This window comes from Megalobrama amblycephala, linkage group LG9, assembly GCF_018812025.1.
Source record: "Megalobrama amblycephala isolate DHTTF-2021 linkage group LG9, ASM1881202v1, whole genome shotgun sequence".
NCBI lineage: Eukaryota > Metazoa > Chordata > Actinopteri > Cypriniformes > Xenocyprididae > Megalobrama > Megalobrama amblycephala.
In genome coordinates this window covers 35,898,012-35,925,959 of record NC_063052.1, presented here as the reverse complement: position 1 = coordinate 35,925,959, position 27,948 = coordinate 35,898,012, and the positions used below count along the sequence as shown (strand labels likewise).

At 37.7% G+C, this 27,948-nt stretch overlaps 1 long non-coding RNA gene across 1 annotated transcript; it reads left to right on the top strand.

Annotated features, from left to right (window-relative positions):
- Positions 1–38: 38 nt before the first annotated feature.
- LOC125276219 lies at positions 39–27,770 on the top strand. Its single transcript, XR_007186604.1, has 3 exons — positions 39–176; positions 8,132–8,281; positions 26,972–27,770. It is a non-coding gene; the product is annotated as an uncharacterized LOC125276219 (long non-coding RNA).
- The last annotated feature ends 178 nt before the right edge of the window (positions 27,771–27,948 follow it).

Sequence of the window (27,948 nt, the reverse complement as noted above, 5' to 3'; positions counted from 1 at the left end):
ACATTCTTATTTGTCATTGACCCTTGACCAGTTCTTATTCTCAGGTATTGCAGAAGAGTCAACGGATGTCTGGTTCAGATGCCTGATTCCCGCTTGATTCCTGTAATGTCTTGGACTGCTCGATACTGCAATCCCAAACGTGAAGGTGTTTGTGGGAAAGTTCTCCTCCTCTCTGAGTAAGTGTGTGTCATGGGAAAAACGTTAGAGCATCGGTACAGTAAATCAGAGACCTTTGCTGAAGGTTTCTGAGATCTTCAGCCAGAGCGGCCCTCCTTTTATCACGCCAGATTCCGGCGGCACGTCTGGGTGTGAGGGAAAGATCTGAACCTGGACACGTTTCAGTTTCAAGTCAGCTGGGATTATGTCCAGACTGATACATTTAGCTTTTCTTTTGCCCCTTTTGTTTGACTAGACAAAGTGAGTCTATTTCACAGCTTCAGGGGAGTTTGGATCTCTCGTCCTGAAGGATCCAGGGAGCTCCGTGGGAGGTGCCGGCTCGGATCGTGGCCAGAAAAGCTCATAGTTTGAATTGTTCTCACTTAGTTTTTCCATGGTTGGGAGTGCGGTGATTCGATGTGGGGGTGAGAACGTGACATTTTGTCGGTTTTATTAGGCCTTCACTTCTGATAAGTGGCCCTCATGCTCATGAGCTGAATTATATCTTTTTGAGGTTATACGGGGTGTAAGACAAACCAAAGCTCATTCGGAGTCTGATATTCAGTGTCTCTGAAAGCAAACGAGAACATGCTTCACTCTTTACTCTTGTAAATGATTTTCTTGCAGAGAATATATTCTGTTTGTCTGACCACATGTCATTATTTTTCTGAATTAAAGGAGACCTATAATGCCACTTTCACAAGATGTAATATAGTCTCTAGGTGTCTCCAGAATGTGTCTGTGAAGTTTCAGCTCAAAATACCCCACAGATCATTTATTATAGCTTGTCAAATTTGCCCATATTTGGGTGTGAGCAAAAACACACCATTTTTGTGTGTGTCCCTTTAAATGCAAATGAGCTGCTGCTCCCGGCCCCCTTTCCAGAAGAGGGCGGAGCTTTAACAGCTCAACAACAACAAAGCTGGAGAATCTCACGCAGCCAAAATGAGGATTGTCAGTAACGGCGTTCAGCCTTACATTGTTCAAACCGGAGTCGACACTGATGGAGAGACTCAGGAAGAAGTTACAACTTGGACGTTTCTGAATGGTTAGTGGATAAATTTATGTAGTTGCTGTGGAGTTGATTCAACTCATCCACTAGCATGTGCCGTCATGTCAACATACACTCCTTAAAAAATGTTCTTTATTGGCATTGATGGTTCCATTAAGAACCTTTAGCATCCATGGAATCTTTCCATTCCACAAAAGGTTCTTTATAGATTTTTAAAGGTCCCGTTCTTCGTGATCCCATGTTTCAAACTTTAGTTAGTGTGTAATGTTGTTGTTAGAGTATAAATAAAATCTGTAAAATGTTAAAGCTCAAAGTTCAGTGCCAAGCGAGATATTTTATTTAACAGAAGTCGCCTACATCGAACGGCCAGTTTGGACTACATCCCTCTACTTCCTTCTTTAATGACGTCACTAAAACAGTTTTTTGACTAACCTCCGCCCACAGAAATACACAAGAGTTGCGTTTGTAGAGTGTTTTGTCGCCATGTCGTCGAAACGCTGTTATTTTCATCCCGCAGTCCAATCACCGGGTCTGATTCCGGCTCAAATTGATAGGGTAAAATTAAAGACATGTTTACAATAACACTGAGCGCGTGCATCTCCACGTTATGGTAAGAGGCGTGACCTTTCCAGGCAAGGTTCGCTAAGCTGCTGTCGAATCACAACACAGGAACCGCTGGCACAATCAGAACTCGTTACGTATTTCTGAAGGAGGGACTTCATAGAACAAGGAAGTCATCAGCCCGTTTTTATAACAGTGGAAACAGCGGCATACAGATAAGTAAATTATGTGAAAAATACTGTGTTTTTTTACACGCGAAACATGAACACATGTTATATTGCACACTATAAACACAATCAAAGCTTCAAAAAAACACGAAAAACTGGACCTTTAAAATGTTCTTCACACTAAGAAAAACTGGTTGTTTTAAGAACTGATCACTGAAAGGATCTTCTACGGTTCTTCTATGTCATCACTGTGGAAAACCCCCTTTTGGAACCTGTATTTTTAAGAGTGTACGCTGTATTTATTTTTACAGCGATTGCATTCGCGCCATAAATAAACCCACAGACTCTTTCTGTAGTGCGGCCAAAACGTGCATGATATTCTTCTTCACTTTATATCATCTCCAGTTTTTAATTTCCTGGCAGATATCCTCATTTCCTGCGTCTTAGCTTTGTTAATGAATTGATGCAACAAGCCTGAGTTGTCATAAATCTGTGCCCTCCTGTCACCCCAATGTTTTGTATAGCTGATAATGACCCAGAATAACCCATCCCGTCTGCCAGATCAGACTCCCAGCGTTCAGGCTCAGTTCAGGCTCTCCAGGTCATTTTGTACCTGTCGGGAAGGGTTGACTCATCATAGTGCGCAGACTAAACTAACCCACTGAGTATTCCCAAACGCCTGAGGTTTTTAGTATTTAACTAGTCAAATTCCCCATGGATTACACTCATCCCTCTTGTGTCTCCATAGAGACAGCACTGTTTTGGATGGGCTCATGTTTAATGCCACTTGAGTGGGGTTTTTAATTCAAAGACATGCTAACAAAAACAATCACCGAATGGTTACAGAGTTCTTCGGATGCCGTACGTTTGTCTTTGATGTTGGTTTATAGAGGCCGTCCTCAGAGAGCAGACAGGAAGTGAGTTACATTAGAATCCGCTTGATTGTTGATTTGTGGCGCGAGCGGCTGATTAGGTTGTTTGTTACGACTGGACCACATTCATTAGAATCCCTCCCGCACCACCCAGACTACTATGAGTATGTTTATCTGGTCCATTTTTGACATTTAAAGTATTACTAACATTTTGAGCTGTGTGAGTGTAGAGCCTGAGGGATTTCCATTTTCCATTCTCTCTCCTTCTGTTTTAACGTTATACACTCTATCTATCTATCTATCTATCTATCTATCTATCTATCTATCTATCTATCTATCTATCTATCTATCTATCTATCTATCTATCTATCTATCTATCTATCTATCTATCTATCTATCTATCTATCTATCTATCTATCTATCTATCTATCTATCTATCTATCTGATTTTTCCACTCCTGAATTTTTCTCTTAAGCATGGCAAGATCACTAAAACGCATGACCTCACATCATTTATCTGTAGAATTCGAACCTTCAAATGAATCTCAGCATTTGATGTTCTTCAGTTTTATGGCTGGTGGATCTCAGAGACAGACTTCTGCCAACACGAGTGACATAAGACAGCTGACTGAGATTTATGTGCATCTGCAGAGATGACAGAGATGAGCTGAGATGGGTGGAGAGGATTTGGAGAGATGTTTGGACCGCCGTGTTGTTGGCGTCCCGGATAGGTTCTAGAGGAGCGGCACGCACACCCTGCCGCGGGGATGAACACGCTAATTGGCTCTGGCTCTCCTACGTATCCTGTGTCAGACTTTCCAGGCGGACGGGCTTTGAACCACACACATGAAAGCAGCAGGGATTTATGGGAAATGGTCGTCGGTTCTGACGTGTGGGTCCAGACGCGCTGACACACCCCTCACGGGCCCCCTGGACCCACTGCCGTCTACCCCCCACGCTAATTAGTGATTTGCAAGCAGTTCTGCTCCGGCTTTCCAAGCTCCCAGCACTGGAAAGTCATAAAAGTAAAAGACAGAGGAAGAAAAAAAACAGTTAAGTGTTCTAACAGCCTGACCGGCTCGCACAACACGGGCCCGTATCTTGGCTAAAATAGTGGGATTGAATCATATCAAAGGGTCACTGACATCCATGAAATCTTTTTATGGCTTTTTCAAAGGCATTTCTGGGAAATTTATTGGCCTGTTGGCACCTCTGTTTTTTTACTTACATACTTTGACACATAGATTTCCCCAGATGAGTCCAAAACGCTTTGTTTACCAAACATCTCATTTAGGTATTATTTCAAAACTGTGCTTGGGTTGAAATGTGTTTTGTAGGAGATATATTAAACATATTAATAATAAGTGGGGTTTGCTAAGGGAAGCATCACTTACACATTACCACTCAAAAGTTTGTAATAATTACAATTTTCCAAGACATTTATTTAATCAAAATAACAGTAATATTGTGGGGGAAAAAAAACAGTTTTCTATGTGAATATATTTTAAAATGTAATTTATTCCTGTGATCAAAGCTGAATTTTCAGCATCATTACTCCAGTCTTCAGTGTCACATGATCCTTCAGAAATCATTCTGATATTCTGATTTGCTGCTCAAGAAACATTTCTGATTATTATGCGTGTTGAAAACAGTTGTGCTGCTTCATATTTTTGTTGAAACCGTCATGAATGATTCCTCAGTTGGTGTCTTGTTGAACCATTCACAACACCCTAGGATTGTATTGACGAAAATTGCACAGGCAATTTTTTTCGCCCACTTATTTTATTTAGAAAAGTTCGCTGTCAGCACTTGTAACTGTAGATGTCCAAGTAGTTAACGGTGACATTTAGCTTACCGTAAGTCATGGAGATCTTATCTGGTTCCTCACTGGGGCAGTTTGAGTATTTTAACTCTGAAATCATTGCTAAAGGAAATGTGTGTGTGTGTGTTGATGACAGTTCACAAGAGGGCGTAAATGTGCTGTAGCACACACATGTGAACGTCTCAAAGAGAAAAGTGCTCAAACTAGATTTTTGCCCGCTTACAAGCATCTTTAGCACTGGTTAAATCTCCAGAGCACAAGATTATTCTGTCATTTCTCTCCTAGTTACCAAGACAAAAGCTTTATTTTAAGGAGTAAATTTCATAAATATCATAAATATCATTAAAAAAAAGGTTTCTGCCAAAGCTCTTCTCATCCATTTACATTTTCTGCAAATTGAAACTGTCAAGTGATATTTTTAAGAAGACTTGGAACATACGATTTGAATCAATCAGACTATATTTATTGGACTATTTACTATATATTTTATTTTATTTGCACTTATGCATATTGAAACTGGCATGTCAGTTTTCCAAGAGGACTTGGAAAATATACTGCATGAGTCAATTGGAATATATTTATTTTATTTTTTAATTTATTTTATTTTATTTATACTTATGCATTTTGAAACTGGTACAGCATGAGTCAGTTGGACTGTTTTTATTAGACTAACTGTTTATTTATTTATTTACTTGTTTATTTATTTTACACTTCTGTGTACGTCACTCTTTCCAAGAAGACTTTTTATTATTTATTTTAGAGAATTGTATTTTTATTTATTTTTTTAAATTTTTTTTAAATGTTTATTTAATTTAATTTAATTTTTTTATTTAAAAGAGCAGAATGGATTCTTTAAAGTTTCTCCTTGTGTGTCCCAGAGCAGAAAGTCATGCGGGTTTGGGACAACATGAGTGTGAGAAAATAGTGAAAGAGTTTTTGCTGTGCTCATTGCATTTGCTTATCTTTTTTTATCTCAACGCTGCTGTTATATTCTCAGGTTTACCATGGTTTTGTTTGGTTTCCATGACACACTGCCCAGCTCTCATCTCCTGGGGTTTCTGCCGCAGTGACACGGGGCAATACCTGCGTCTGACTTTTTTGCCATCAGCCCACCCCGGTGTCTGTGTCATAGTCTTCTCGCACACGTCCCACTGGTGTGAAAACCACTGTGTGTCATTTCAAAATAATCCTGCATATAACGTTACAGCAATATCATCCTGCGCTGTACCTACCACAGTCACTCTTGAGTGATGACACAAATAAACAGCCCCTCCTGCCGCTGGAGAGAGTCGTGACTGGCCTATGTTTTGTTTTAAAGTGACTTTTTTCCGTATTCTATTTGTTGACATTTCCCTCCTTTTCCAATGTAGTTTTAATGCATGTTTTTCTCCACAAGCGCCCGACCACAGTTTTAGCGGCCTGTCTCGGTCTCCTGTACCTCTGCCAACTCTACTAAATTAATTGGACCTTCTAATCTGCAGGAATTCAATGGTTTTAAAGATGTCTAGACAAAGCTTAATTGTGTCAAAAGCTCCTCGTAGCGCTGATGCACAGTGCGGTAGCTAGATTTTTACATATTTATAAAGAAAATGTGACTGGTTTGCCCCTGAAAAACTTTTTGTTATGGCGCTAGGATGGTCACCGTGGTGTTGCTATGCAGTTTCTAAGGGGTTCTAAGTTATTCCAAGAAATCTTAAGGTGGTGCCAAGACTCTATAATATGGTTGCTATGATGCTAGAGTGGTTGCCAGGGTGTTGCTATGTGGTTGCTAAGGTGTTTTGAGTGATTCCAAGAAATCTTGAGGTGTTTCAGTGTTGCCAAGTCTCTATAATATGGTTGCTGTGATACTCAAGTGGTTGCCAGGGTGTTGCTATGCAGTTGCTAAGGTGTTTTAGTGATTCCAATCGATCTTGAGATGTTTCAGTTGTCCCAGATGTCTGTGATATGGTAGCTATGATGAAAGGGTGGTTGCCACGGTATTGCTATGCAGTTTCTAAGGTGTTCTGAGTGATTCCAAGAAATCATGAGGTGTTACATTGGTGCCAAGTTTCTATAATATGGTTGCTATGATGCTAGAGTGGTTGCCATGGTGTTGCTGTGTGGTTGCTAAGCTGTTTTGAGTGATTCCAAGTAATCTTGATGTGTCCCAGTGTTGCCAGGTCTCTATAATATGGTTGCTATGATACTCAAGTGGTTGCCAGGGTGTTGCTATGCAGTTGCTAAGGTGTTCTAAATGATTCCAATTGATCTTGAGATGTTTCAGTTATTCCCAGATGTCTGTGATATGGTAGCTACTGTATGATGCAAGGGTGGTTTCCAGGGTGTTGCTATGCAGTTGCTAAGGTGTTCTGAGTGATTCCAATCAATCTTGAGATGTTCCAGTTGTCCCATGTGTCTGTGATATTTTAGCTATGATGTAAGGGTGATTGCCACACTGTTGCTATGCAGTTGCCAAGGTGTTTTGGGTGATTCTAAGAAATCTTGAGGTGTTCCAGTGTTGGCAAGTCTCTATGATATGGTTGCTATGATACTCAAGTGGTTGCCAGGGCATTGCTATGCAGTTGCTAAGGTGTTCTGAGTGATTCCAAACAATCTTGAGATGTTCCAGTTGTGCCAAATCTCTATGATATGGTTGCTATGATGCTAAAGTGGTTGCCAGGGTCTTTCTATATGGATTTTTGCAACCAACCAAACACTTACCAAATGAACAGTAGAAAAGTGATGCTTACCTTCAGCATTAGAAATGCAGTACAATTTATCCTATTTAAATATGCATATGCATTATTAGAGACTGTACAGCATTTCTCTCATTTTTTCCACTCTTGTCCGTGACTGCGGGTGTTTTTCTCTGGAGGTGAACAGAAAGCTCTGGAAGAGTGTAAGATTTATCCTTTCTGCTCGGGAAGGCTGAGGAGAACATAAGAATTCCTCAGCTCTCTGGGGCTCTGGGATCTACGGCACTCCTCTCGTGGAGATATATGCCGGGCCGGAGGGTTGTTCAACCTTTCATTCATTAGAGATGATTGACTGCTGCAGTGCAGATCACTTGGGAAGTTTCCTTCTGTGTTACCCGGCCTGTAGGAGCAGCACACTTCATGTGTAGCATATAGTAACATGCGATTTATATGCAAATGTGAACTTAAGATTTTAATCCACAGGAAGAAAATATCTAACTCATTTCTTTCCCTGCAATGGGATTAAATAGAGAGCAAATGGAAACTTGCTTAAGTCTGCAGCTTCTCAGATGTTCAGAAAGACACCAGAAGGTCTTTACAATGCCTCAAAGTGTGCACAGATTTGCCATCTCATTATTTTATAGCTTTATACTCTTACTGTATGACAGTGTCTTTTTGTTTTATTTGTATTTGACCTTATATGAGTTTTAGAAGCAGTATCTGAGAAAAGGTTGAACCTTACATGATGCACACATTTAATATTACATTGAGTCTTTTGAGAGTCAACACAGTGTGTGTATGTGTGTGACAGTTGTTTGGTTGACAGGCTTTGCTAACACACCTCTGTTTTCTTCATTTCTCTTTCAGCCCTGCACCACGGCCCCTAGACGGAGACGTCACACTGAGAAAGAGGCTCCTGGCCCCGGCCCCGCGTTGGTGCCCAATAAACCAAACGTTCGGCCTCAGCTAATGATTTAGAGCAGCAGCCTCTAGATTATTACCAACACCGACCTACAGGTTTGAAATGGATCTCAATTTGTTTATTGAAAAGAGAGATTTGAATCTCCTGAAATATTAAACTTATCCTGCTAAAAAAAGAAAAGAAACAAAGGGCTGGTATGTTGGCTGGTTTTAAAAGGGTTTTGACCACTTTTCAGATGGTCAGGCTAGAAGATCCAGACAGGCAAAACATCCTAGACTGGTTTAAGCTCTCTTTCGTTTTATTTTTTTAATGGTTTAATTTTTATATGTTATTATTATTATTTTAAATTTTCATTTAATAATAGACCAGCAAACCATCTTAGCTTTTATTATTTTATTTTATTTTATTTTATTTTATTTTATTTTATTTTATTTTATTTTATTTTATTTTATTTTATTTTATTTTATTTTATTTCAAGCAAACCATCTTTGCCCAGTTTCATCATTAGTATTTATTTTATTTTATTTTATTTTATTTTATTTTATTTTATTTTATTTTATTTTATTTTTTTTTTATTTTATTTTGTTTTGTTTTGATTTGATTTGTTTTGTTTTATTTTATTGTAATTTATTGTATTTAGTTTTTTTGTTTATTTTATTTTATTTTAAACCATCTTTAGCCAGTTTCATCATTAGTGTTTTGTTTTGTTTTATTTTATTGTTTTATTTTATTTTATTTTATTTCAAGCAAACCATCTTTGCCCAGTTTCATCATTAGTATTTATTTTATTTTATTTTATTTTATTTTATTTTATTTTATTTTATTTTATTTTGTTTTGTTTTATTTTATTTTATTTTATTTTATTTTATTTTATTTTATTTTATTTTATTTTATTTTATTTTATTTTATTTATTTTATTTTATTTTATTTTATTTTATTTTATTTTATTTTATTTTATTTTATTTTATTTTATTTTATTTTATTAGTAATAGACCAGTAAACCATCTGTTTTTTGTTTTGTTTTGTTTTGTTTCATTTTGCAAGCACTGCATTGTTTGTGCTACCAACATAAATGAAGATAATACTGGACGTTTACGAGAACAGAATATCACAGTAACTTGAGGGTGGACTCCTTTGACTTGAGCCAGCCAGTAAGTAACCACCTAGCAACCAGTAAGAACACCCTATAACAACCTGGCAAAATGCAAAAAACAACACTCTGAATATCTTATACACCATATAGCAACCCCCAGACAACCCTGAATATAACGCAGTTGTGATATGAGATTCAAATTGAAGATAAAGATGATGTAATAGTTCCAAAAATTCCACTGCTGACCTCTGCAGGGTCGTGACCTCATGCCGAAACTGTAGTTCCACGTCTCTTCAGCGGGAAGGCGGTTAGAAAGCTGTGTTCAGTGCCAGTGGTTTGTCATTCGCCCAGCTGGCCTGACGAACACGTGTTCTAACTGTCAGAATATGTCATCGTTCTGTAATGTATTTAAAAGAAACAAAGATGTAATGTTATGATGTATTTTTTGAGAAGTGTGTGCTTTGTTAGTGTGGTGATCAGTATGGGATATATTTTGATCTGCAGTGTGTTCATAAGTGTTGAATATTTGTGTTTCTCTAGCTGTGGTTGCGTGTGGCATTGCACAGGATTTTCTGGATTCTTGTGGTGCCTTCAGATATTGCAGGTTTTCTTGTTTATACTGCTGCGGTTGTTTTTATATGAATAATTATATCACATGACGAGTGAAACGGGGCACACGGACACAGGCTGTGATTATTTGACGGTTGGCACTCTGGCAGCGAGACACTCCCTGACCTCACAGGACCCATAATGACAGTAGCAGACGCTCAGAGACGGGTCAGAGCCGCAGGTGCAGATGTCTGCCGTCCTGTGTGTGTGTGTGTGTGTGTGTGTGTGTGTGTGTGTGTGTGTGTAATAGCCTCTCCAGACTTTGCCCTGTGCCTCTGTAAAATGAGTCCCTCCACCCTGATTCTCATCTTCGTCTCTCGCCCTGTAACCCCAACACATCCATCTACCGCATTATCACTGCACACATCAGCGTGTGTCTGTTAGTGCCGTGATTCTGCCTTTCCATTAAACAACATTCACATTCACAACACATTTTACTTCAGTAATGTGACACATTTCAGAGTCATGTAGGGATTTTGTGATTTTTATCCATCAGAACTGGGATTTACATTTTTTAATAAAAGATTGCCTTATTTTTATTAATTTTATTTATTTATTTTTTAATAATATTGTTTATTATTTATATTATTTATTTTATTACCACTTATGGCCACATTTCAGATGGTCAGTCTGGAAGATCAAGACCAGCAAAACATCCTAGACTGGTTTAAGCTGGAGTTTGTTTTATTTTTTAATGGTTTCATCTTATTTATTTTGAATTTTTACATTTTATTTTTATTATTTTATAACATTTTATAACATTAATAACAGATCAGCAAACCATCTTAGGTCAGCTTGTATTTTATTTTATTTTATTTTATTTTATTTTATTTATTTTATTTTATTTTATTTTATTTTACTTTATTAAAAATAGACTAGCAAACCATCTTTGGCCAGTTTCATCTTTATTATTTTATTTTATTTTATTTTATTTTATTTTAAATTAATAGACCAGCAAGCCATCTTTGGTCAGTTTCATCTTTTTATTTTATTTTATTTTATTTTATTTTATTTTATTTTATTTTACTTTATTAAAAATAGACTAGCAAACCATCTTTGGCCAGTTTCATCTTTATTATTTTATTTTATTTTATTTTAAATTAATAGACCAGCAAGCCATCTTTGGTCAGTTTCATCTTTTTATTTTATTTTATTTTATTTTATTTTATTTTTTATTTTTTATTTTTTTAAATAGACCAACAAACTATCTATGGTCAGTTTCATATTTATTATTTTATTTTATTGTATTTTATTAAAAATAGACTAGCAAACCATCTTTGGCCAGTTTCATCTTTATTTTATTTTATTTTATTTTATTTTATTTTATTTTATTTTAAATTAATAGACCAGCAAGCCATCTTTGGTCAGTTTCATCTTTTTATTTTATTTTATTTTATTTTATTTTATTTTATTTTATTTTATTTTATTTTATTTTATTTTATTTTATTTTATTATTTTATTTTATTTTATTTTATTTTATTTTATTAGACCAGCAAACCATCTTTGGCCAGTTTCATCTTTATTATTTTACTTTACGTTACTTTACTTTATTTTACACTCACATTCTGGCTTCATTTTGGTATGAAACACCTACTTTTCACTATCTAATCAATTCCTGATAATCTGAGAATATATAATCAGGTCCCAACCTACATTTTTTAATTTATTCATAAATTAAAAAATGTAGGTTGGGACCTGATTATATATTCTGATTCACTTGAAAAATGTTGCATTTTTAAAGTAAAATACACAGTTTCATAATAACTGAACATTCATGCCATTAATTCACATCACACAACTTCAAGACATCCCCATCCCTCACCTGTATTTAAATTTTATGGTGCTTTAATCTACCAATAAGAGTGTAGTACTTCATCTCTGTTTAACACATTTAACCATGTTTAAAGCCATTCTGCAGAATTACACAGAAATTAAAACAGTATATAAAGTCTGTTTAGTCCTGTTCTTTCTTTCATGTTCTGTGGGATTTATTCACTGGTAGAGCTGGCTATCAGCAGAAGTATTCATCATCGTGCCCAACACTGAAGCTACAGACAGCAACAAATCCGTTTCATTGGTTCAGAGTCCTGAATCGTCTTTCATCTTTTAACGGTTGTCTCTGTCGGCCTCTGAGGTTCCTGTGCCAAACACAGCTGAAGTCTTTCTCCACCGCTCTCAGAGTCGTCAAACGCTCTGGCCTGAACCGTACCTCAGCCCCCCTTAAAATTTACAACGGAAAAACTTTCTAATACCTTTTTTTTGGACCTTTTTCCAAAGCCTGTTTCTGGCGGCGTTGAAACGCCCGACATTTTATGTGTTTTCAAAGCAGAAGAAATGAGGGTCACGGGCAGGTTTCGTACACCTGTGTAGGAAGTCGTGGGGAGCCTGGCGTGGCGGTTAAAATCCAGTCGCCCGGCTTTCCATTTTCAGCACAGGAAGTGGACGCTTAGACAAAAGGGACGCTGACCGCGGCAAGAGCTGCACTTCAAACACGACTACAAACAAATAAACGGGCCAGAAACACACCTCAGGTGCCAGACAGAGAGACAGCGTGGCGTTTTTCTGGTTTTCTTTATATGCACCAGTGAAAAAAAGTTTTAATGAGAGCATTTGCTTGTATCTTATAAAAACAGGAGAATGTAAGGTGATAAAATTTTTAATGAGGTGACACCCAAACTTCCACCCGGAGAGCCAAAAGGTAAACAAGTCACTCCTATCGGTGCTATTATGGCAGAGATTGAGTTTTGCCTCTGCAAAATAAATGCCTATAAATATCCAAGCATTTAATACAGCCCACAGTTTAATGATGCCCATTTTTAAAGCTTGGAAAATGGCCACCTGAGCTGATTACTGGAGGTAATGCTGGTACTTGAGTTCGTGTATAGGCCCGTGTGTCCGTACAGAACTCTGGGCTCAGTCCGCGGTCGGCTGCCGTTCACTCACACCAGCTTACCTCAAACCACAACATTTTATTTTAATATTTCAATAAGTTGTGGTGGGAGAGTGGGAGAGCCGAGCTGGTTTCCTGGCAGACGTGTGGTGTGGAACTGTGACTCCGTCTGGAAGAGTTTGTGTACACTTTCTACAGGTATCAACTGGATCAACATGCTTTTGTGTTATCCTGTTGTTGTTGATCGTATAATTAGGCATAATTAAACCGCACACCCATGGCGATAATATTTAGTTTGATCGGATACAACATAGCATCATTTTGTTGTGATGCCTAAAATGTATGCTGTTTTCTGTTTGGCATCAAACATCAAAAGTTTATATATATATATATATATACACACACACACACGCATATAAATATGAAGACTTCAGATGCAAAAGCTTCTAAGTGGCATCTGAAATTTTCTTCTAAAATAAGCATTTTTATCAAGCTATGTTATTTCACTTTAATTCACTCCCTTTAATTTCACAGTTATTTCACTTTAATGGCAATGAAAATGACCTATTACTTGCCATTAAAGTGAAATTACTGAACCTAAACATACAAGTTTGATAAAAATGCTCATTTTAGAAGAAAATTTCAGACGGCACTTAGAGGCTTTTGCATCTGAAGTCTTCATATATATATATATATATATATATATATATATGAAGCCTACCTGGTATAAGAAAATGACAGTAGCAGTCTGTGGAAGCCACTCAAAAGAATAAAAAAAGTAAATTTCGAGTTTACATCTCACAGTTATGACTTTTTTCCCCTCAGAATTGTGACATAAACTCAGAATTGTGAGATATAAAGTCCGAACTGGGAAATATAAATATGCAAATGCAAGAAAAAAGTCAGAATTGTGAAATAATGTTATAAAAATGTTATAAAATGTTATAGGTTTAAATATTATTTCATGCTATAACTGCTATGTATGCATGTCCTCTGCATATGTGAATGTCATGTAGACTTAATATTTACATTAAATTCATGTTTTAATAGTAGACTAATCATCGCAGGTTTCATCAGTCCAGTCTGTGACTTGCAACATATACAACATAACCCTGGTGAGAACATCAGAAGGGCGGAGTCATGTTTGAGTGGGCGGAGCTTTCTGCTGTAGCGTTTCATGACAGTGTTTTTGGGTATTTGTGTGCGTTCAGTCCGCAGGGACGTAGCATTTTGTATTCTTGAGAACCTTGTTTGTTTACTGATCTTTGTAAGCGATTATTCTGGGATGTTGCTTTGGGCAGCAGTTTACATGGCCAGTGAGATCAGTTACTGGTATTTGGGTTTGTAGCGTTTCCCATGCCTTGCATGTGAGTGTGCTTTTACCCAGAACCAAAGCTAATTACTTTCTCTCGCTTTCTAACACTCTTTTCCCAGTGGCACGGCTCCCATGATGCACCCTGCCTTCCTCGCCACAGCCCACGCATTAGAGCGGCCATTGATAAATAGCCCCATGTACGGCCTTCACGATTAATTTCTGCCCGTCAGCAGTGTGAGGGCTGTGGCTTTGGGGGTTTATGTTGGCAGACATGCGGCGTAGGTTGAGTATTCGAAGGGCGCGGCGTCATTCCAAAAACAACACTTCTTGTCGGCCTCCGTTGCCTGACAAAACTGGCATGAATCCGGCCAACACGGACTCTGATGTGAAGTTAAATAGCTGGGAAAAGTGGAAATACAGCATTGTTGTCTTTCTTAGCTCTTTGCAAAATATCGGTCCCTGGTTTCCCTCGTCATGTTCTGCTGCTCTTTTTCAGCTTTTCACAAAACAAAGACTGGCTCAGCCATCTCTCATTCAGGAGGAACTGGGCTCTCAGCCTCTAAATAAAGTCCCGGAGGTTTTCCAGGGATGATGGAGAGCGCTTTGACGTCTCAGTTCGAGCGGCATGCCAAACTCTCAGGGCCTCCAACCAACAGCACAATATCTGGGGAGAAATTCAACAAACTGTGTGTCGATTTGCCAAAAGACTTAAAACGACACATAAAACGAAGAGCGCTTTGATTTGTTATGAACTCCTTGTAAATATCTCAGCTTTAAGCTCCAGGTCCTCCAGAGGCGGTGTTGATTTCTGCACTTGTTTGCGTGGGTTTTTTCCCCTTGCGTTATGGTTGAGTTGTGTATTGGAAGCCAGTTTGAGGAGTGTTAATTGGAGAAAGAAAGTTGTCCAGGTGCATTTTTGGAAGGCTTTCCCATAAGAGTCTTTAAGATTTAAGTTTCACTAACATTTGTAGTAAATAAACAACTTTTTTCTGCCAGTTTTTAAAAGAAAATGAGTCATGCTTGGCAGTGAGTTTTGCATGGACATTTTTGTAAAAAGGTATGGCTGGTTGCCTGGACGCTGCTATGCGGTTGATATGGTGTTTATGAAAAATACGTTTCTTGCGAAAAGTATTATTTAAATATTATTTAATCAGCATGCACAACTACTTTAGAGTTGCCATTAATGAAGAAATAAATGTTTTGCTTATCTCAGTGGCCAGCTCCACGTTGGTCTGTAGGTGTAATGAACTAAGCATCAAAGTTTAAAGGTACAGTATGTAATATTGACAGCTAGTGGTTGAAATGGGAACTGCAGCCCAAATTCAAAATATTGGAGAGAGTTGTTTGAAAGTTTTTGTTTCCATAGCATGAAGGCAAGATCTTACGGATTTATGAATGAACCGCTTGTTTTAAAATCTTCCCGGGCTATTGATATTTGTTATGACATCCACTTCAAACATTACAATCCACTTGAGTAGCTAATTAGTCTTCGACAGTGATGCCATAGAAATACACAGAGCTATCGTGAAAATGGAAGCTCAAACACAAAATTCTAAAGCCGGGGTGTTGAAATACTATTGGCTAAATGGGCAGTGGGCGGGATCACACAGTCCAAAACAAAAACAGACATTCCGACCCGGAATGCACATTTCAAAGTAGAATAACTTAGCATGCATCCTAATCTCTACGAACACATTGGTATTTTTATGCTTAGTACAGTTAAAACATTACATACAGCACCTTTAATAGCACTTTGCATAAATCACTCACCCTAAGTATGAGAAACAGCAGCGTAGCCAGAAATGTGACTCTGGGTGTGCATCAGAAAAACTGGGTGTGCCATATTTATTGTCCGATTAATGTGCAACCGGACAAAGTATTGTAATTGAAATTGTTGTAGGGGGGTCTGGGAGCATCCTCCCCCATTTTCGGGATTTTAACGACGCATTCTGGTGCACTCTGACAAGAAAATAATTGGAAAAAACAACATTTGCTTTAAATAAAAACAAAACAAACAAAAAAATGATTGACGGCTGGGCATTGACACAAATTTCACCATTGGATTTGATTTTGATTCTGAAGCTTGTGGTTTGATTTCGATTTGATTTCCTTGATTCATTATTGACTAATTTGGGGCCCGTCAGACTTGGGTAAAGTTGGTTTTATATTTGCACATTCGGACATCCGTATTCAATAGCCTTGTTAATCACACTACATTGGACATTCAGTGGACATTCACAAGTAAATATGCCATTAAAACAATACTTGCCTATTTTGATCGACTGTGAAAAATGTTGTAAGTTGACAATCGTTGGTTGTCAATATCATGTCGCTGCTTAAAATTCGCAAACATTAATTTATTGCACATTTATTGGAAAGTCTGAATTTATCAGAAGTCCGAATGTGCGAATATAAAACCAACTTTACCGAAGTGCCCGTCAGGTACAGCAAATTTCCTCAAAGAAAAAAATCTCTCTCAACACTGTAAACTATACAGGGAACCACAGCTGGTAGCCTACATCACTATAATATTAAAAAATAATTTATTTGTAAGCTACTTACATATAAATTACACCGTTTTTATAATAACGTTATAATAAAAAAAATTATGACAATTATATTTCTACTCATTTTTATATAGACCTAAAAATTTAAATGGTGGCTGTCATAAAACAGATTTATACATTCAATATTGAAGTACATGTTAAGCACAAATACAATGAATATGCAATAGTGCATATATTTAGCAAAATGCTCCTCTCGAAGTTCATGTTTGTAGCTGACTGATGCGTTTTTGGACATTGAAGGGCTTTTCTGAGGTAAATGTGACGGTAAATTTGACATTATTACAATATGTTTTAACGACACCTTTCCACAGTTGAAACATGAACATGAAAGATGACATGATACGGATTTTGGTAAGTTCTACTATATCTTTCAACATACCTTTGGATGTTCATTCATGTTTATTACATGTGGAAGAGATGGTCCGTTCACGCCCGCTCTGCATGAACTGAAGCGCTTAGCGCTACAAGCCACAGAGAGCCAAGAATGATCGCGACAGCTCGAGAGACGTCTATGGTCTCACTCCAGTCTATGGGAAAGTAGCCCATTTTCGATACTTGTGAGGTTTGTTGTGCTTGCAATTTCACCTGGACCTATTTTAGGTGTGCCAGCTGCCACTTTGGGTGGCACCGGCACACCCTGGCACACCCGTGGCTACGCCACTGATGAGAAATGTAATTTATTTTTTATAGTACTTTTCAGGTTTAATGTAGGCCTATTTTATTGCACTTTTAGCTTTATTTTCAAGCTCACTTTTAGTTTTTATTCATTTCCAGTTAGAAATTTTAGTGCTTCAGCTTATTTTAGTTTTCAACTAGTTTTTCATCTAATATTTATATTGTATTTTATTTCAGCTTTGAAAGAGATGTTTTAATAGTTTTATTTAACGATAATAACCCTGCTGGCTTGTCACCACTGAATTAGATTACATTTAATGTGAGGTATTTTGTTTGTAATATTGGGTATTTCCCGCTGTTTTTCCGGCCAGCAGGAAGGGAACCGGAGTGGACATTAGTCAAGCGGGGAATTCTAAAGAGGATTTTGGAGTCTTGAGTTTGTTAACTGGTCACAAAAATATATTTACACCCACCAGTTTAGTTTTCAGTGATGTAATATTTCCTGAGCATTAGCAGGACCGTGTTGGGTTGCGCTCAGAGCCGTGTGCATGCGGCGCGCTCCAAAGGGGGGCGAGTAATTGAAAATGCATGTTTTATGAACGACATCTGTTTGGGATTTTTCCTGCAGCTCCTTGCAGATCGGATCCAGAGAGCTGCAGAGGTGCTAAAAGCCCCAAACTGACCTCAGCCTGCCCACCGCCACCACAACAGCAATGTACTTTAAGGCACTTATCCAGTGAAAAGAGGAACTATGCACTGTTGTGTTGTTCATGGCTGTAATATTGTTAAGACTGTTTTGTATGCATTTTGTGTATTGTTGATAAAGAATAGCTGTCTTGTCAGAAAACACTACTCATTTAGCCGGTCTATAAGGTATGGAAGCTTCTTTCGGTCACTGAATAAAAAAAGTAATTATGATTTTTTTAGGTATAAACTCACGATTGCAAGTTGTAAAATCTGAATTTCGAGATATAAACTCACAATTGTCAGTATTGCGATTACCGTTCTGACTTTTCTTGCAATTCTGACTTTTTCTCGCAATTGCGAGTTTATCTCGCGATTCTAACTTTTCTCACAGTTCTGACTTTATAACTTGCAATATTACGGAAGAGGATTAGGGCCAAGCAATAATAAAAAAAAAATTAAATTATGAATTTGTTCTCATAATTTAACGACTTTTTTCTCGTAATTTAATGAGTTTATTCTCAACATTTTATTTCGACTTTTTTCTTGAAATTTAACGAGTTTTTTCTCGAAATTTAACAACTTTAATCTCGAGATGGTTTTATTTTTTTTTATTATTGCTTGGCCCTAATCCACTTCCGTAATATTGCAAGTTATAAAGTCAGAACTGAGAAAAGTTAGAATCGCGAGATAAACTCGCAATTGCGAGAAAAAGTCAGAATTGCAAGAAAAGTCAGAATGGTAATCGCAATTCTGACAATTGCAAAAAAGTCGAGATAAAATGTTGAGAGTAAACTCGTTAAATTACGAATTTGTTCTCATAATTTAACGACTTTTTTCTCATAATTTAATGACTTTATTCTCATAATTTAATGAGTTTATTCTCAACATTTTATCTTGACTTTTTTCTCGAAATTTAACAAGTTTTTTCTCGGAATTTAATGAGTTTATTCTCAACATTTTATTTAAGACTTTTTTCTCGAAATTTAACGAGTTTTTTCTAGAAATTTAACAAATTTAATCTCAAGATGGTTTTATTTTTTTATTATTGCTTGGCCCTAATCCTCTTCCGTACAATCTTGACTTTTTTCTCGCAATACTGACTTTTTTTCTCGCAATTCTGACTTTATAACTCATAATCATGAGTTTATATCTTGCAATTCTATCTTTTTCTCACAATTCTGACTTTATAACTCGCAATTGTGACTTTTTTTCTCGCAATTCTGACTTTTTTGTCTCGCAACTGCAAGTTTATATCTATATATAGGTTTTTCATAGCAATGCCATAGAAGAACCATCAGTGATCAGTTCTTAAAAGAACATTTTTTTCATAAAATAACATTTTGAAAATCAAAAGAATCTTTTTTTCTTACTATAAAGAACCTTTTGTGGAATGGAAAGATTCCATGCCAATAAAAAAAACTTTATTTTTAAGAGTGTAGTGCAAAAAAAATTAGCTTACTGTCATTGCAAAAGAGACTAATATGAAATTGTCCAATATATCAAATTTATTTTTAACTTTGTCCAATCAAAACTTTGTTTACAAAATCTACTTGTCTTTATCAGCAAGTTTTGTATTTTGAGACTAGAAAGATTTCAGAGTTATTGTAATTTTGCTTTAGTCATTATAAAATGGTTTCAGTGATTAAATGATGGGTCATGATGATCTCGTTCTTTTTAAATGAAGCCAAAACAACAACATTCCCTCTGCGTTTGCTCAAATTCCCGAACTATTCAGAGACTCACGCCATCATCTATCAAGACTTTCAAAGACGCTGATTTCATTCTTGGGAGACAAAAAAACCTGCAATTCAGATAAAAATAAACACAATAAAGACAGTAATGGAAACAAAAATAGCAGACAGTTTTATCTTCATGACTAACAAAGCAGGTTCTCTGAAAAATCCTGAACTCTCACAGTTGGGTCGTCATCTTGAGCAAATAAATACTGACGCAGAGCTGCACCTTTTACACTGACACTGAAAAAACACAGCAAGTGCTGAACGGGGAATTGGAAGGTTTGATATTTTTGGGGTAGTTGAAGCCTCTCTCTCTCTCTCTCTCTCTCTCTCTCTGGTCATCCAGCTGTGCAAACATCCTTCAGTCTTTGTTGGGGAACAGCAGCCAGTAATCCAGGGAAACAGCAGGAAGGTGGCAAAGCCTAGAAGACAGAACTCTGTGATGCAGCCACCCAAACACTAACAGAAAAGTATATATATGTATGTATGTATGTATGTATATGTATAAATACCGATCAGGCATAACATTATGACCACCTTCCCAATATTGTGTTGGTCCCCATTTTGTTGCCAAAACAATCCTGACCCGTCGAGGTATGGACTCCTCTAGACCCCTGAAGGTGTGCTGTGGTATCTGCACCAAGATGTTAGCAGCAGCTCCTTTAAGTCCTGTAAGTTGCAAGGTGGAGCCTCCATGGATCGGACTTGTTTGTTCAGCACATCCCACAGATGCTCGACTGGATTGAGATCTGGGGAATCTGGAGGCCAAGTCAACACCTCAAACTCATTGTTGTGCTACCCAAACCATTCCTGATCCAGAGTGATTCGTCAGACCAGGCCACCTTCTTCCAGTTCTGATGCGCACGTGTCCACTGTTGGCTCTTTCGGCAGTGGACAGGGGTCAGCATGGGCACCCTGACTGGTCTGCAGCTATGCAGCTCCATACGCAACAAACTGTGATGCACTGTGTATTCTGACACCTTTCTATCAGAACCAGCACTAACATCTTGAGCAATCTGAGCTACAGTAGCTCGTCTGTTGGATTGGACCACACGGACCAGCCTTCGCTCCCCACGTGACTGCAGTCCCGGAACACCCCACAAGAGCTGCAGTTTTGGAAATGCTCTGACCCAGTCGTCTAGCCATCACAATTTGGCTCTTGTCAAACTCACTCAAATCCTTACGCTTGCCCATTTTTCCTGCTTCTAACACATCAACTTTGAGGACAAAATGTGTGTGTATATATATATATATATATATATATATACAGGGTTTGACACTAACTTTTTTGCTCACCAGCCACTCTGGCTAGTGGTTTTCCAAAGTTACTAGCCACTCAGCATTTTTACTGGCCACTTGACATTGATACCATGGGGAAAAACTGATATATTTTTAATATTATCTCATCATTTGGCAGCAGGTTTATTAGGCTGCTGTCACTTTAAGACCTGATGCACAGATCCAATATACTGTTACACATGCATTTTCTTTTTCAACTGTTTATGTTCACTTAAAACATAACTGACTGTGTTTATGTGAATACTCACCACCCTTTTGACATTATTTTGTGTGTATTTGATCGCAATAATCAGTGAAAAAGAACTCAATTTAGTACTGAGAGGCGGCTTTATGTGTGCACACTTTAGGTGTGAGCACAAAATCTTTAAGAATGAGTAAAATTATGAGCAATATGTGCAATACAACGCTGAAATTCAAGCCCTGTAACACCAACAATATTCATCCGGAGCAAATGAAATGAGTGAGTGAGAGATGAAAGAGCGAGAAAGAGCAGCTGGTCTCATGTATCTATTCTACGGAAAATATTCAAAGTATTCAAAGAGTATTCGAAGCGTTTCAGATATTTCAGTAAGAATGTTTTTGACAACACTACATTGCACTTAGTTTATTAATTCAGGAGCTTTTTTAAAAGACTACAATTAAGCAATGTATATTATATATAAAATTCAAAAGTTACTTGTGGGAGTGACTGCGTTACACGCCACTTTTGATTTTGCACTGTCGATTCAACTGTCTGTGGGTGAGAATGTAAAAATATGGAAGTACAATCTGTAGTTTTAACAAACCCTGGAGCTTCAAAAGTCAGCAGGATGATGAAAAATGACTCTGTTGCTGACAAATAAGCAGGGATTTCTGGGTGCAAGTACGCATTGTTCATTTACATGTACTATAGACATTGTAACAATACAAATCTGGTTGAAAATCTGCAAACTTATCCTTAAAGGCTTGAAACATTCTGTGCAAGCACTTCAACAGCTTGTTAGGAGTTTGTTGAAATCTCAGACTCTTAGCAAACACCTCTAATCACATCAGTGATCTCTGACTGCTGTGGGTCTTTCAGCAGGTTTCTGTTCTTGCATTTGGAAAAGATTGGACACAAACGTCTAAACTCCCAAAATCTCACTAAGGCCCAATTTCTGTTGGAAAAAGTGGGTAATAAACAGTGTGGTTCTTCTACAATAGCTTTTTCTAAGCAGGCAGAGGAATCTGGCAGGGCGGAGCCAGCCTCCAGCGTCAGTGTTTATTGGTCTTTTGTATTGGCAGTGTGAGAGTTTAGTCTGACAGTCATCTCGCTCACACTGTCCTCCTCACCCTCCACACAGCTGGAGAACCTCACAGGACCTGCTAAACCAACCTCAGGTCTAGAAGAACATCCATTTAAGGGTTTGGGGCCAGGAAGATTTCTTAATGTTTTTGAAATAAGTCTTTTCTGCTCACCAAGGCTGCATTTATTTGATCACAAATACAGTAAAAACAGTAATATTGTGAAATATTTTTGCAATTCAAAATAACTGTTTTCTATGTGAATATAGAGTAAAATGTAATTTATTCCTGTGATCAAAGCTGAATTTTCAGCATCATTACTCCAGTCTTCAGTGTCACATGATCCTTCAGAAATCATTCTAATATGATGATTTGCTGCTCAAAAAACATTTCTGAAATTTATGTGAAATAGCACTCTTTTGTAACATTATAAAAGTTTTTACTGCAGTTTTTCAATTTAATGTGTCCTTGCTGAATAAAAGTATTAATTTATTTTAAAAAACAAATCTTATCAAGCCCAAACTTTTAAACATTTCTAAATTAAAAAAAAAAAAAAAGTTCCATTTGATTCTCCATCTGACTGTATTGCTATTACTCATAGTTAGGATTAAAGAATTAAACGAACCCCAACACTATAATTATTAAGCAATATCTAAAAATTGTGCTTAGGTTTTTGTACATAAACTTGCAAAGATCTGAGAACAGCCACACGTTCACAGCCTCCAGAACGGATCGGGAAATTCCTCAGAGCCGCGGGCTTCAGACACAGAGGACGGCATCCACTCAGCACTTCACATATTCAGAACAGCACATCTCACATTCGCACTTCACAGAACCAAACTGCCTCGCTGGCTTCATCAAAATGTCAGTGCGGTTGTTTTTTAGGCCAGTTTATCTAATAAAGGTGCAGCGTTGGGAACATCAGGCTAAGTGAACCTCAGTAACTGCTCTGCAAATAATAGCTTGAACATCTCGTCCTTGACAGCTGTGATCCACACCAGATATATTGTCTGTCTTTCAGTGGAGAGTCTATTTGTGTGTGTGTGTGTGTCGTTCAGGTAAACACTATGTTATAGGGAAAAAATGTCCCCGCAAAGATGCCAATATCTGAAATCCTTGTCCTTGTGGGGTCATTTTTTGGTCTCCCTGAGGAAAACAGCTTATTATTCACACTAAGAGATCTTGTGATTAAGTTTTGATTAAAAAAATTAAAAAATGCAGAAATTTTTATGTGATGGGTAGATTTAGGGGTAGGGTTAGTGTAAGAGGAGAGAATATACAGTTTGTACAGTATAAAAATGATTATGTCTGTGGAAACCCGTGTGTGTGTGTTTGTTTGTGTGTGTGTGTGTTCTGTGTGTGCCTTTATTGTGCTGTGTGTGTGTTGTGTGTGTATGTGTGTTGTGAATGTGTGTTGTTTGTGTGTCTGTTTGTGTTATATGTGTGTGTGTGTTGTGTGTGTATGCGTGTGTTTGTGTGAATTATGTGTGTGTGTGTGTGTGTGTGTGAGAGAGTGTATTGTGTTGTGTTGTGTGTGTATGTGTGTTGTGAATGTGTGTTGTTTGTGTGTCTGTTGTTTGTGTTGTGTGTGTGTGTGTTGTGTGTGTGTTTGTGTGAATTGTGTGTGTTGGTGTGTGTGTCTTGCATTGTGTGTGTGTGTGTGAGAGAGTATGTATTGTGTTGCGTTTGTGTATGTGTGTGTGTTGTGTTTGTTTGTGTGTGTGCGCGCACGCGTGTGTGTATTTGTGTTTTTTGTGTGCGTCTGTGTGTTGTGTGTGTGCGCGCACACGCGTGTGTGTTTGTGTGTGTGTATGTTGTGTTTGTTTGTGCGTGTGTTGTGTGTGTGTGCGTGTGTGTTGTGTTTGTGTGTGTGTATTTGTGTTTTTTGTGTGCGTCTGTGTGTTGTGTGTATGCGTGTGTTGTGTGTATGCTTGTTTGTGTGGATTGTGTGTGTTGGTGTGTGTGAGTGTGTCTTGCGTTGTGTTTGTGTGTGTATGTGTGTGTGTGCGTGCATGCGTGTGTGTGTGTGTGTGTGTGTGAGTGTGTATTGTGTTGTGTTTGTGTGTATTTGTGTTTTTTGTGTGTGTGTCTGTGTTGTGTGTATGTTTGTTTGTGTGTGTTGGTGTGTGAGTGTGTCTTGCGTTGTGTTTGTGTGTATTTGTGTTTTTTTGTGTGTGTCTGTGTGTTGTGTGTATGTTTGTTTGTGTGTGAGTGTGTCTTGCGTTGTGTTTGTGTGTATTTGTGTTTTTTTGTGTATGCGTGTGTTGTGTGTATGTTTGTTTGTGTGTGTTGGTGTGTGAGTGTGTCTTGCGTTGTGTTTGTGTGTGTGTGTGTGTGTGTGTGCGTGCATGCGTGTGTGTGTGAGTGTGTAGTGTTGTGTTTGTGTGTATTGTGTTTTTTTGTGTGTGTCTGTGTGTTGTGTGATGTTTGTGTGTGTGAGTGTGTCTTGTGTGTTTGTGTGTATTTGTGTTTTTTTGTGTATGCGTGTGTGTGTGTATGTTTGTTTGTGTGTGTTGGTGTGTGATGTGTCTTGTGTGTTTGTGTGTGTGTGTGTGTGTGTGCATGCATGTGTGAGAGTGTGTATTGTGTTGTGTTTGTGTGTGTATGTGTGTGTGTTTGTGTGTGTATGTGTGTGTGTTGTGTTTGTGTGTATTTGTGTTTTTTGTGTGTCTGTGTGTTGTGTGTGTATGCGTGTGTTGTGTGTATGTTTGTTTGTGTGAATTGTGTGTGTTGGTGTGTGAGTGTGTCTTGCGTTGTGTGTGTGTGTATGTGTGTGTGTGCGTGCATGCGTGTGTGTGTGTGTGTGTGTATGTGTGTGTGTGCGTGCATGCGTGCGTGTGTGTGTGTGTGTGTGTGGTCCTGTCACTGTATTTCTCTGGTTTCATTTGGCTCACACCTCTCTCATCATCATTAGCCGTCCTGAAGCACGCTGAATCTCTCTCAAGTCCTTTAAAACATCCAGTTTCATGTTTCTTTGCTGTTTTTAATCTGTATCTCTCCAGATCTCAGAGCTGGCCGTACATCTGTATCCTTATTAAAGCCATCATGATAAAGATAAATGTTAAGATTAATCTCACCAGTAACATTTGATACTGTGTTAAAAGTTCTAGATGGATGAGTTGATAATCTGAGAAGTGTTTTAAAAAGCATTTAACTTGTTAACAGTAATGCAGCATAAAAGAAGTTTATACTGTAAAATAAACTAAACTATTTCAGTCTTTCTACTTCAAAATGTCATGTTTAATTCAATGTGTTACTTGCCGTTTCTTTGTGATTGTGAAGTTTACTAGCCCTTCCTGAGTGAAAATTATTTTCAGTGTAAAAACATAGTTGAATGGACTACATGAACATTCTTGTAAACTTCTCTTTTTGAGTTTCACAGGTAAAAGAAACATATTTGGAACAACATGAGGGTGAGTAAATGACAGAACTGTATTTTCAGCTGAACTATATCTTTAAGAAGTTTGGCTTTGAGATGCAGAAGATACAGAGGCTGAGCGAGAGATCTGGACGCAGACAGAGGGAGGACAGAGGGACACGGGAGGGAGGGATGGATGGAGAGATATTTAATTTCAGATTTATGGCTGCGGTGCGGCCCAAATGCAGCATGAACAAAACCCAGAGGAAAGACAGCAGTTCAGACGCTTCACACCAAACCTGACAACATCTAGATCTGAAGACGCACACAGTCTTACTGATCTCAGCTGCTTATTTTCTCTTTTGTGCGATAAATTGAGATTATGAACAACCCCCTAATGGTAAGAATTAAACTTTGACATTTCGTTGAAAGGGGACTTAAAGGGTCCCCACTTAAAGGGGACATTTAATGCCCCTTTCCCAAGATGTAATATCAGTCTCTGGTGTCTCCAGAATGTGTCTGTGAAGTTTCAGCTCAAAATACCCCACAGATCATTTATTATAGCTTGTCAAATTTGCCCCTATTTGGGTGTGAGCAAAAACACGCCGTTTTTGTGTGTGTCCCTTTAAATGCAAATGAGCTGCTGCTCCCGCCCCCTTTCCAGAAGAGGGCGGAGCTTTAACAGCTCAACAACAACAAAGCTGGAGAATCTCACGCAGCCAAAATGAGGATTGTCAGTAACGGTGTTCAGCCTTACATTGTTCAAACCGGAGTCGACACTGATGGAGAGACTCAGGAAGAAGTTACAACTTTTAGAATGAAACTGGACGTTTCTGAATGGTTAGTGGATAAATTTATGTAGTTGCTGTGGAGTTGATCTTTTAAGCATAATCTTTTGTGCAAAATCTAATGTTTTCAACATTAATAATAATAATAAATGTTTCTTGAGCAGCAAATCAGCATATTGGAATGATTTCTGAAGGATCATGTGACACTGAAGACTGGAGTAATGATGCTGAAACAGATTTTTAACTGAAGCATATTTACAGTCTTTTGCCATTAAAAATGTAGTTATAAAAACAGACATATTTAAATATAGGATGATGTATTTTCTTGTCCCATTTTTGTTCTGAATGCCTGGCTGTTGTTTCTCTTCACAGGAGTTTTGTCTCGCTGTAGGTTCATGTGTCTCTGTGCTCTTGTGGTTGACTTCAGCTCTCAGCTGGTCATTTACACCACCCTGAAAATTCATCACATCACAATCTTTCTCCCCAGCCACAGTTACGCTCCTTGTTTGTTTAGTATTCTGCTCAGTCAAGTAATAGCTGATTTTTCTTTTCAGTTTATCCGCAGATCTCCCACAACAGAGTGAGAGGAAATTATCCTCGACTGGAGTGCTGGGAGGGCGAGAGGAAATGGATGGAGAGGCCGGTCTTATCTGCGGGACCGCTCCGTTCCCAAAACCCCTGGGCTGAAGAACTGGATCTGGCAGGTCCTGGGTTTACTGTGGTCCCTGACCGCCCACTACCTGCAGGGCTCAAATAGCCTCTCTTGTGTTTTTATGATGCATGATTTGAATTGAAAGTTCTTGTGAAACCTTCTTCTGAGAAAACATACTTTTGCCTTCTTCAACGGCAAGTCAGGTGGCAAACGCTCCGTCGCCGTAACTCTTTCCTTGCCAAACTCAGTCTTTTATTATATATACAGTAGAATTGCATTTTAATATATTTCTAAAAAGTTTACTAGAAGTACTTTGGTAATAACTATTCTTAGTAATGTTTTTAAGAAATAAGCTTAACACAAGCATACTTTAAGTGAAATTTTAGTGTATTTACAGAAAACATACTTATTTTACTCTTACTCAAAGTATATTTTATGTGTATTTTGTGTAAGAACATTTCTATCAGAACTGATCTAAGCCCATTTGCTCCTTGTAATATTGTATTTGTTTCACACACAGTATTTGGTCACTCAGGTTTAAATGAAATATTGCTTCAAAAGTCAGATTTGGGGTTACTTCATATTACTATAGTTTTTTATTTTATTTTATTTTATTTTACAGGCAGTTTCACTTTGTCAAGATGAGATGGAAAAAAATGGCATGAAATTATGAAACAAATATTAATGGGAAAAAAATCATTTATTGAACAAGCATATTTTTTTCTCATTTAAAATGTATAGCAGCACATACATAATGTTTTCAGATTTAATTATTAAGATCATTAATTTGTAAAGGTGTTTTGCCTACGGGGGTTCAGGCTGCAGGGTTGCCAAATGACTAAAGAAACCTTATCGGAAAGATGGTAGAAAACTGTACATTTATTGTCTAT